Genomic DNA, 9,710 nt, shown 5'->3' with positions numbered 1-9,710 from the left:
AATGTACCACAATGCTGCAGAAATCTCTGCCCAACCTACGCAGCCATCTACCTGACCAGGGAAATTCTGCACACTATTCAAGGTGTTCTAAACCAAAGTGGGCAACCCACCAGCCTTCTGTTGCACTCCCACTGCAGCAAACAACCCTGCACACCCTATGCAACACCCCTAGCCACTCTGAGCCACACCATCATGGCTTCTTATGAAATAAACCAGTAGTCCATCAGACTTGTGGGTCCAAACCGAACCAAACAGTGTCCCCTGAGAGGACCATCCAACTTGCCCTCCAAATAACAGAATACTGGTTGACTAGGAAAAGAGTGAAGTCACAAGAGAATAAATTGTAAACCAATTCCATAGAGAAACTGGCTGTATGGAGTTCAAAAAGTATTCCTACGAGTCACCCATTAAGATCCAGTGTTATTCAATTCCCTGGAAAATGGCACTTGGCTTTTCTAAAACAATGCAATACAAATAGCAATCATCCCAAACAACCTCAACGATACTATAGGAGAAACAAAAGGCAATGGCAGAAGATGTCCTGAACCTAATAACGTTCATAGAAGAAGCAGATTTTGATCAGTCACCGAAAGAAATTTTCAGAATACTGCTTGGAGTTATGAGGGAAACAATACAGAAAAAAAGATGAAAAGATAGAGGAGATAAAGTCCATATGTGAAAGGGAAATAAATAAAGGAGCTTAGGGAGGAGAAAACAAAAACCAGTAGCAGACTCACAGACTGCCAAACGATTAGGGGAGGCAGAGAACTGCACCAATGACCTAGAAGACAGACAAGCAGACTCTAACAAACATGAACAAAAATCCAATAAGAGCGTCAGAGAAGCTGTAGAAACCTAAGAGCTATGGCTGATGCTATGAAGAGGTACAACATCAGAATAATTGGATTTTCAGAGGAAGGCACAACTTAGAGCTCATCCGCAAAAATAGTGAGAGAATTCTTGGAGGAAAACTTCCCTGTCTTAATGAATGAAAACCAGGAAAGCATTCAGGAGGCAGAAAGAACACCAGTTAGACTGAATCCCAAGGAGAAGTCACCAAGGCATATAATAATTAAACTATCCAACATTGGAGAAAGTGAGAAAATCATGAGAGCAGATAGGGAAAAGTAAGCAATTACATAAAGGTTCCTAAATAAGAGCATGCTCAGACCTCTCAGCAGACATATGAAAAGAGGAGAGAATGGAGTGAAATAGTTCAACAATTGAAGGAAATTAACACAAATCCAAGAATATTTTACCCAGCCAAGTTATCGATCAAGGTAGATGGAGGAGTAAGTGTCTTCCCAGCCAAGGAAAATCTCACAGAATATGTTAGAAGAAACCCAGCCCTAAAAATGATCCTTGCCGACCCAGTACAGGCAGGAAAGCACTCACCAAACATAAATAAGAGCCTGCCACATACAGCAACCCCATCCATAGGGCAACAAAGAGAAAACAGCCTGCAAGATAGCACTGGGTTAAGGGTGGAAAGAAGTCAAGAATGAAACATACACACACACACACACACACACACATACACACTCAAATAAACAACATACTGATAAGAAAGGGAGGTAGAAAAACACACAACACAAAGGTAAAGGAAGACATCACAGAGTCTACAGAAGGAGATAAAAAACCCTGGCTATCAATGGATTGAACTCAGGTATTAAAAGACTGAGGCTAGCAGACTGGCTTAGAATACAACACATCAATCTGCTGCCTAAAATAGACATATCTCAAGACCACAGGAAAAAATAGTCTGAGAAAGGCTGGAAAAAGGTATACCAAGCAAATAGCAATTCAAAAAAAAAGGAGGGATTGCAATCCTAATATTGTATAAAATTTACCACAAAGTGAAAACCATACAAAGAGATAAGGAGGGACAGTATGTAATGTTCAAGGGCAAGGTAGACAACCACTAAGCATTAGAAACATATATTCCCTGAATGACAGACCCACTGAATATGTCAACCCAATGCTCCAAAAGATCAAAAAAGAAATCAGTCTCAACAATTATAGTAGGTGACTTCAATACACAGCTCGCTGAGAAAGATAGATCACAGAGAAAAATTCAACAAGGAGCCTAGCGATCTAAATACTACAATTAGACAATTAGACTTAATAGGTATTTTCAGAGCTTTTCATACAAATAAATTCACATTGTTTGCAAGCCCATATGGCACATATTTGAAGATAGACCACATGCTGGAGCATAATTCAAATCTACATAAATTTAAGCTCCGTGATATCATACATACTTCCTTCCCTGACCACTGTACAGCAAGGCAGGAAATCAACCACCGAAGATGAAAACTGGAGCAAACAATTGGGGGATGAATAAATCTCTGTTGCAAAAGGTGTTCACACTGGATCAGATCAGAGATGAAATTAGGAAATTTCTAGAATCCAGTGAGGATGAGAACACAACGTACCAAAACTTATGGGACACAGCAAAGGCAGTTTTCACAGGAAGTTTCATAGCAAAACATGCATACATGAAAAAGGAAGAGAGTCTTATGATTGATATACTGGCACAAATGTTACAATAGCTAGAGCAGAGTCCAAAGGACAATCCCATTAAGAGCAAAAGAAAAGAGATAATAAAATTCAGGGCTGAGATTCAGAAGAGGGTAAATAAGAAAATTATGGAAAAAATTAATGCTGCTAAAAGTTGCTTCTTTGAAAGGATAAACAGGATCAACAGACCACTGACAAACATAACCAAAGATAGGAGGGGACAAATCTCAATTGACGCAAGGATGAACAAATCTCAATCGCAAGGAATGAAAGAGGGGAAATTACAACGGACCTTAATGAAATCAAAAGGATTATTACACAGTACTATGAAGGACTGTCCTCCAATGAATTCAACAACTTGGAAGATATGGGCACATTCTTGGTAAAGAAATCCTTCCCTACACTATTCCTGATGAACTTCAAGAATCTCAAGAGACGCATAGCAATAGAAGAAATAGAAAAGGGTATTAAATAAATACCAACAAAAAATCCCCTGGACCTGCTGCTTTCACAGAATTTTACCAAGCACTCAGGAAAGAACTGAAACCAATACTATACAAACTCTTCCAGAATATAGAAAATGATGGAAAACCCCAGAATTCCTTCTATGAAGCTAGTATAACCCTGATACTGGAACCAGGCAGGGATCCCTCAACAATCAAGAATTATAGACTAATATTCTTAATGAACATTGATGCAAAAATCCTTAACAAAATAAAGGCCAAAAGAATGCAAAAGTATGAAAACCCAAATAATTCACCATGACCAAGTTGAAATTCATATCAGGGAGCCTGGTATGGTTCAACATCCAAAAGACCATGAGTATCATTCACTTTGACATGAAAAACTATATGAACCACATGATAATATCGCTAGATGTAGAAAAATCATTAGACAACATCCAACACCATCTCTTGTTTAAGGCACTCGAGATTAAAGGAATGGAAATAAAATTCCTCAACATACTACAAGATATATATGAAAAACCACCAGCCAATGTGGTAGTCAATGTGGTAGTCAATGGAGAAAATACGAAAACAACACCAATGAAAAGGGGGTACAAGACAAGGATGCCCTTGACTCCACCCATATTTAACATCATTCTGGAGGTTTTAGCCAAGAGCATAAGACAAAGGAAAGACATCAAAGGTATTCGCCTGGGGAAGGAAGAGGTGAAACTAACGTTGTTTGCAGATGATATGATTTTATATATGGAAAATCCTAAAAGCTCCAATAGAGGAGTACTGGAAGCAATTGAGGAATATGGCAGTGGCAGGATACAAGATCAACAAACAGTCTACCAGACTGCTATACACATCAGGTAAGACCACAGAAGAGATCAAAAGGTGGTATCTGCCACAATAGCCAAGCACAAATTGAAATATCTAGGGATATACCTTTACAAAACAACAAAAGATTTATATAAGGAAAACTACAGAACACTATTACAAGAAACCAATGGAAGAACATCCCTAGCTCGTGGATTGGAAGACCCAATATAGTAAAGATGTCAGTTCTACCCAAGACACTAGATAAGTTTAATGCAATCCTGATATAATTATCATCATCTTTCTTCAAAGAAATGGATAAACTGATTACCAACTTCATATGGAAAGGGAAGAAGCCCAGAATTAGCAGAGAACTCCTCAAGAAAGAAGGACACAGTGGGAGGGCTTATTGCCTTCCTTTTGCACATATTATACAGTCACAGTTGTCAAAACCTAATGGCATTGGTACTATGACAGATAAACAGACCAATGAAACCTAGAAATAAAATCATTAGCATACAGACAACCGATCTTAAAATCATCAGCTCCCAGACAACTGCTTTGATAAGGTCCAAAAAATATATCAATTGAGAAGCAGATGTCCTCTTTAACAAGTGGTGCTGGAAAAACTGGATATCTACCTGCAGAGAAATTAAGAAAGACCATTTTCTCCCTCCATGCACAAGAATAAGCTCAAGGTATATCACAGTTCTCAGGCTAAAACCGAGAAACATGAGGGCCATCAATTCAGACCAACCTGAGAACTTTGGTGCAGGGAATACATAGGCTATCAGAAATCGGGAAGGACACAAACACGGAAGACGTACACAAACACAAGTGGGGTATACTAAAATAAAATATCAGTGTACACCGAGAGAATTCACCAAGAGAGTAATAAGAGAGCCCATTCATGGGGAAAAATCTTCAGAAATGACATATCAGCCAAAGGCCTTATTACTAAAATCTAGAGTACTCTGCTAGCTTCCAAAAAGAAAAAAACAAAAACAAAAAACCTAATTGACCACTGAGGAGGTTGGAAATGACATGGACAGAAGTCTCTCAAGGGCAGAAATCCGAATGGCCAATAAACATACGAGAAAATGTTCCGATCTTCAGCCATAAGAGAAATGCAAATGAAAACAACTATGATATACCACCTAACACCCTCAAAGATAGCCCTATTTAAAAAATCAGGAAGCAACAAATGCTGGAGGGACTGTAGGGAGACAGGAAATCTCATCCACTGCTAGTGGACCTGGAGGTATTTACAGCCACTATGGAAGTCAATTGGGAGATATCTAAAACAGATGGAAATTGAGATACCATATGACACAGCAATCCCCCTATGGGGCATATATGCAGAAGAGGCAAGAAACAAAGCACAGACAGTCATCTGTGCTCCAATGTGAACTGTGGCACAGTTCACAATTGCAAGGAGTTAGAAACAACCCAAATTTCCTTCAACTGATGAATGGTTTAAAAAAAAAAAAAGCAAAACGGTGGAGTACTACACATAGCTAAAAAGTAGTGATGAATCCATGAAGCACATCGGCCCATGGGAAGACCAGGAAGTAAGTATGCTAAGTGAAGTAAGCCAAGCACAAAAGGACAAGTACAACATGAGTCCGCTGATGTAAGTTTTTAAAAACATGCAAAAGAGAAATAGGGGAAAAGCTACTGTACACAAACATTCCTGGGGTGATGTCCAGGTAGTATGACAAAGGCCACACCAAATCCAGGGATGGTAGTCAACCACAAGGAGGAGGGGAAAAGGAAAGAAAAAGAGAGAAATTGGTAGCAGGGGGGCAGGACACTAACTAACCCAAAGGGGGGGGTATTTTTTTATATCTCCACAAGGAAAGAGGGACCAGATTTCAACCCATCGCTCCAAGATGTGAATGCAACATACTGGCATGAATCAGGGAACAAGTAGAGTCGTCTGAGGGACTGGCCCCAAATCCAATTACATGGACTGCCACCCTTCTCCCCAGAAGAAATCACTTCAGAAGACAGCACTGAAGCTAGAGCTCACAGAGAGGGACTTGTCTGATCAGAGCACATGGCAGCAAATGAAGGGGGAGAAAGAGATACTGTAGCACATCCTGGCCCACCAAGCCTTGAGAACAACATCACCACTCAGAGCAGCCAATTCACAGAGACGACCATATGGCCGGCCCCACTATCAGAGATGACATTCCTCACTGACCAATAACCCTACAGGGTACAACACTGGAGACATAATGTGGGAATTAAGCCCAATATGACTCCACCACACAGAGGCAAAACACTAGGATTGTGCAACAGAACAGCAAGGGGAGCAGAGCAAGGAAGCCCCGAGGGAGGACCAAAAATATACTTTGGGGCCAGAGCATGGCATCCCATCAAACTCGACTGCGAAACACTCCTAAAGGTCAACAAACAGACCTTGAACAATTTACAGGCTTTTTTGGGGGTCATTGCTGTTTTTGTTGTTGTTATTGTTTTGTTTTCTTTTGTCCGTTTCTTTTGCATTGTCTTGTTTTTTGTGCATATTATTATGTCTGCCGGTCTATCTAGACAAGACAGGCTGGATAATCAATCTAGAGGAGAAAGTACTGGGACCAATGCAGGTTCTGCGGGTACATGGAAGAGGATGAAGGGGAGGGAGAGGAGTGAGGGAAGGAACCGGGGACTAGGGAACAACAAGTGATCAAAATCAGAGGCAAGGAGGGTATAAGAGGCCTGGTAGAGATTGGTCAAGGGAAATGTAACCAAGAGGAATTTCTGAAACCCAAATGAAGGCTGAGCATGATAGTGGGAAAAGAGGAAAGTAAAAGGAAATAGAGGAAAGAACAAGGAGGCAAAGGGCATTTAGAGAGGTCTAAATACAGACATGTACATATGAAAATATATTTATATATGATGATGGGGAAATAGATCTATGTGTATATATTTATAAATTCAGTATTAAGGAAGCAGATGGACCTTGGGCTTCCAATCCAGTAATCCCTCAATGCAAGAATACCTTGTTCTATTAAACTGGCATTCCATGTCACCTTCCTGACATGATCACTGACAAAGACAAAGCGGGTGTATAAGCAAACGTGGTGAAGAAAGTGGATCGTGCCCAGCTATCAAAAGACACAGTGTCTGGTGTCTTAAAAGCTTGAAGGTAAAAAGCCTCCATCTACCTCTGAAGCAACAAAGCCCATATCGAAAAATCACACCAGCCTGTGTAACGAGGTGTCGAAGTGTTTAGGTATTATCATGAAAGAACAAGAAATCAAATCATTGATAAGAGTAGGAGTGCAGATTGGGGTCCCAAAGACCATCTGTATGCAACTGGACATCCCCTTACAGAAGGGTCACAGGGAGGAGATGAGCTAGTCAGTGTGCAGCATAGAAAGGATGAAACATACAACTAAATGCTTCCTCCTTCCTATTATTATAATTCCAATACTACCAAACACAGATAATCTAGGACAGATGATCCCTTCAGAACCAGTAGTGAGAGTGGAGATACTGGGAAGCTGCAGTGAAGGTGGGGTAGAAAGGGGGAACTGATTACAAGGATATATATATATATATATGTATGTATGTGTATATATGTATGTATATATGTATGTATGTATATGTATATATATGTGTGTGTATATATATAACCTCTCTGGGAGACGGACAACAGAAAAGTGGTGAAGGGAGACCTTGGACAGTGTAAGACATGAAAAAGTAATAATAATTTATAAATTATCAAGGGTTCCTGAGGGAATGGGCAGTGAACAGGGAGGGGAAAAATGAAGAACTGATACCAAGAGCTCAAGTGGAAAGCAAATGTGTTGCGAATGATGAAGGCAGCAATTTTACAAATATGCTTGACACAATGGATGTTTGTATGAATTGTGATAAGTGTTTTCTGAGCCCCAAATAAAATGATTTAAAAACAAAAAAAGAATTGAACTAAGCATGGGGCCTTTCTAAGCATGAGGCCCTGTGTAACTGCGTAGGATGCATTCCAATGAAGCTGGCCTCGCTAATTACAAAGATGCATATGTCTTTCAACAGCATCGTTAGGACTTAAGGAAATTGATTTAACAAATGATACCACAAAAAGAAAAGCTTGAAGAGGAAAATCGCTAGTTGTGAGTTCCTCAGAATATTATATTTCCAGTTAACAAATTAATCTTGAGATTATATCACATAGAAGGAAGATCAGTGGTCATGTTGGGAAGGTGGATATAATTGAATGACCGTTTAGATGAGCAAGGTACTATTGTATTGAGGGAGTGTGCATGAGGAGGCCCAATGTCCACCTCCTACCCTACTACTGAACGTATACCAGAGGATGTACAGTGGTAAGGTTGGGATCTGGAAACACAGGGAATCTAGGAAAGATGAATCCCTCAGGACCAACGGTGATAGTGGTGATACTGGGAGGTGAGGAGGGTTAGGAAGTGGGGGGGACCGATCTTGGGGATCTACATATAACCTCCTCTGGGGGACGGGCAACAGGAAAGTGGGTGAAGGGAGATGCCGGGCAGTGTAAGATAAGATAAAATAATAATTTATAATGTATTAAGGGTTCATGAGGGTGGGGGGAAATGGGAGGGAAAAAGGAAAATGAGCTGATTCCGGGAACCCAAGAAGAAGGCAAATTTTGAGAATGATGAGGGCAATGAATATATAAGGGTGCTTTACTCAATTGATGTATGTATGGATTGTGATAAGAGTTGCATGAGTCCCAATAAAATGATTTTTTAAAGATCATTATTAAAAATTACTTGGAAAACTTATTGCAAAACTTAAACTAATGGCTGATCATGCATAGATACCCCATGGATACATCAATCATGATTTCTCATCTAAAGATACATCAAGAAGTGAGGACAGTCATTGGAGATGCCAGACGTCTTCTCTCAACAGAGTGCAATGTGAGTTATTGGACTCCAAGAGTAAAGGAAGTAATTAAATGGTATTTACAAGTGAAGAATCAGATGTCAAAGGAATGAAAGGCTGTTTTTGTTTATTCCTCTTTCTTTGGTATCACCAGAATCACAGTCATAAACAAACAGAATATTAAACACAATCATCTTCCTGGTCTGATGAATGGGATGTGAATTAATTCTCATGCCAATTTTCTTTAGCTTTATACCCAAGAGCATTTTCCAATGGATCTCTAAGGTGAGCAAGTGAAGTCATGGCCCTGTCCTAGGAAATGTGATAAGAAACTTTTGGTAATTGGGACTTGTGTTATTTATTACCCATGATTCTGAAATTAAGAAATTCATGTGGTATGGCAAGAAACAGATGAAGGAATAATTTTTAATGCAATTCATCAAGATAGAAAATCCCATAAGACAACTTCCTCATATCACATATATGAAAAAGCATCCTGTTTATTCTTACAACAATTATCTGCACCCAGAGGAGCCTCTCTCTCAGGACTTGTCTGCCTGGAGAGCACGCTCATAAAAAGGCAGGCAGAATTTCAGAACGGGAAAAGGATGATTTTGAAGATGAAAAACGTATGCCATGCAAATCCTCTTGCCAAGAATTTTTCTGTTATCAATTCCTTGGAGTTAACACTGAATAGTTTTCATACCTGTGAATCAGAACACTAACAGGTAAGAAGATGAAATAGGAGACAGAATCAACAAAGTCCACATGGAAGAAGCACACCAGACTGTGTGATCACCAGGCGTTGAAGGGATCAGGTATCAGGCATCAAAGAACAAAAAAATCATATCATTGTGAATGAAGGGGGTGCAGATTGAGGTTCCAAAACCCATTTGTAGGCAACTAAACATCCCCTTACAGAATGGCCGTGGGGAGGAGAGGAGCCAGTCAGTGTGAAGTGTAGCAAAGATGAAACATACAACTTTCCTTTAGTTCTTACGTGCTTCCCCCGCTCCACTTTCATGATCCCAATTCTACCTTAAAAATTGG

Source organism: Tenrec ecaudatus, chromosome 1 (assembly GCF_050624435.1).
Source record: "Tenrec ecaudatus isolate mTenEca1 chromosome 1, mTenEca1.hap1, whole genome shotgun sequence".
NCBI classification, from domain to species: Eukaryota; Metazoa; Chordata; class Mammalia; order Afrosoricida; family Tenrecidae; genus Tenrec; species Tenrec ecaudatus.
Note: the sequence above shows the minus strand (reverse complement) of the source record.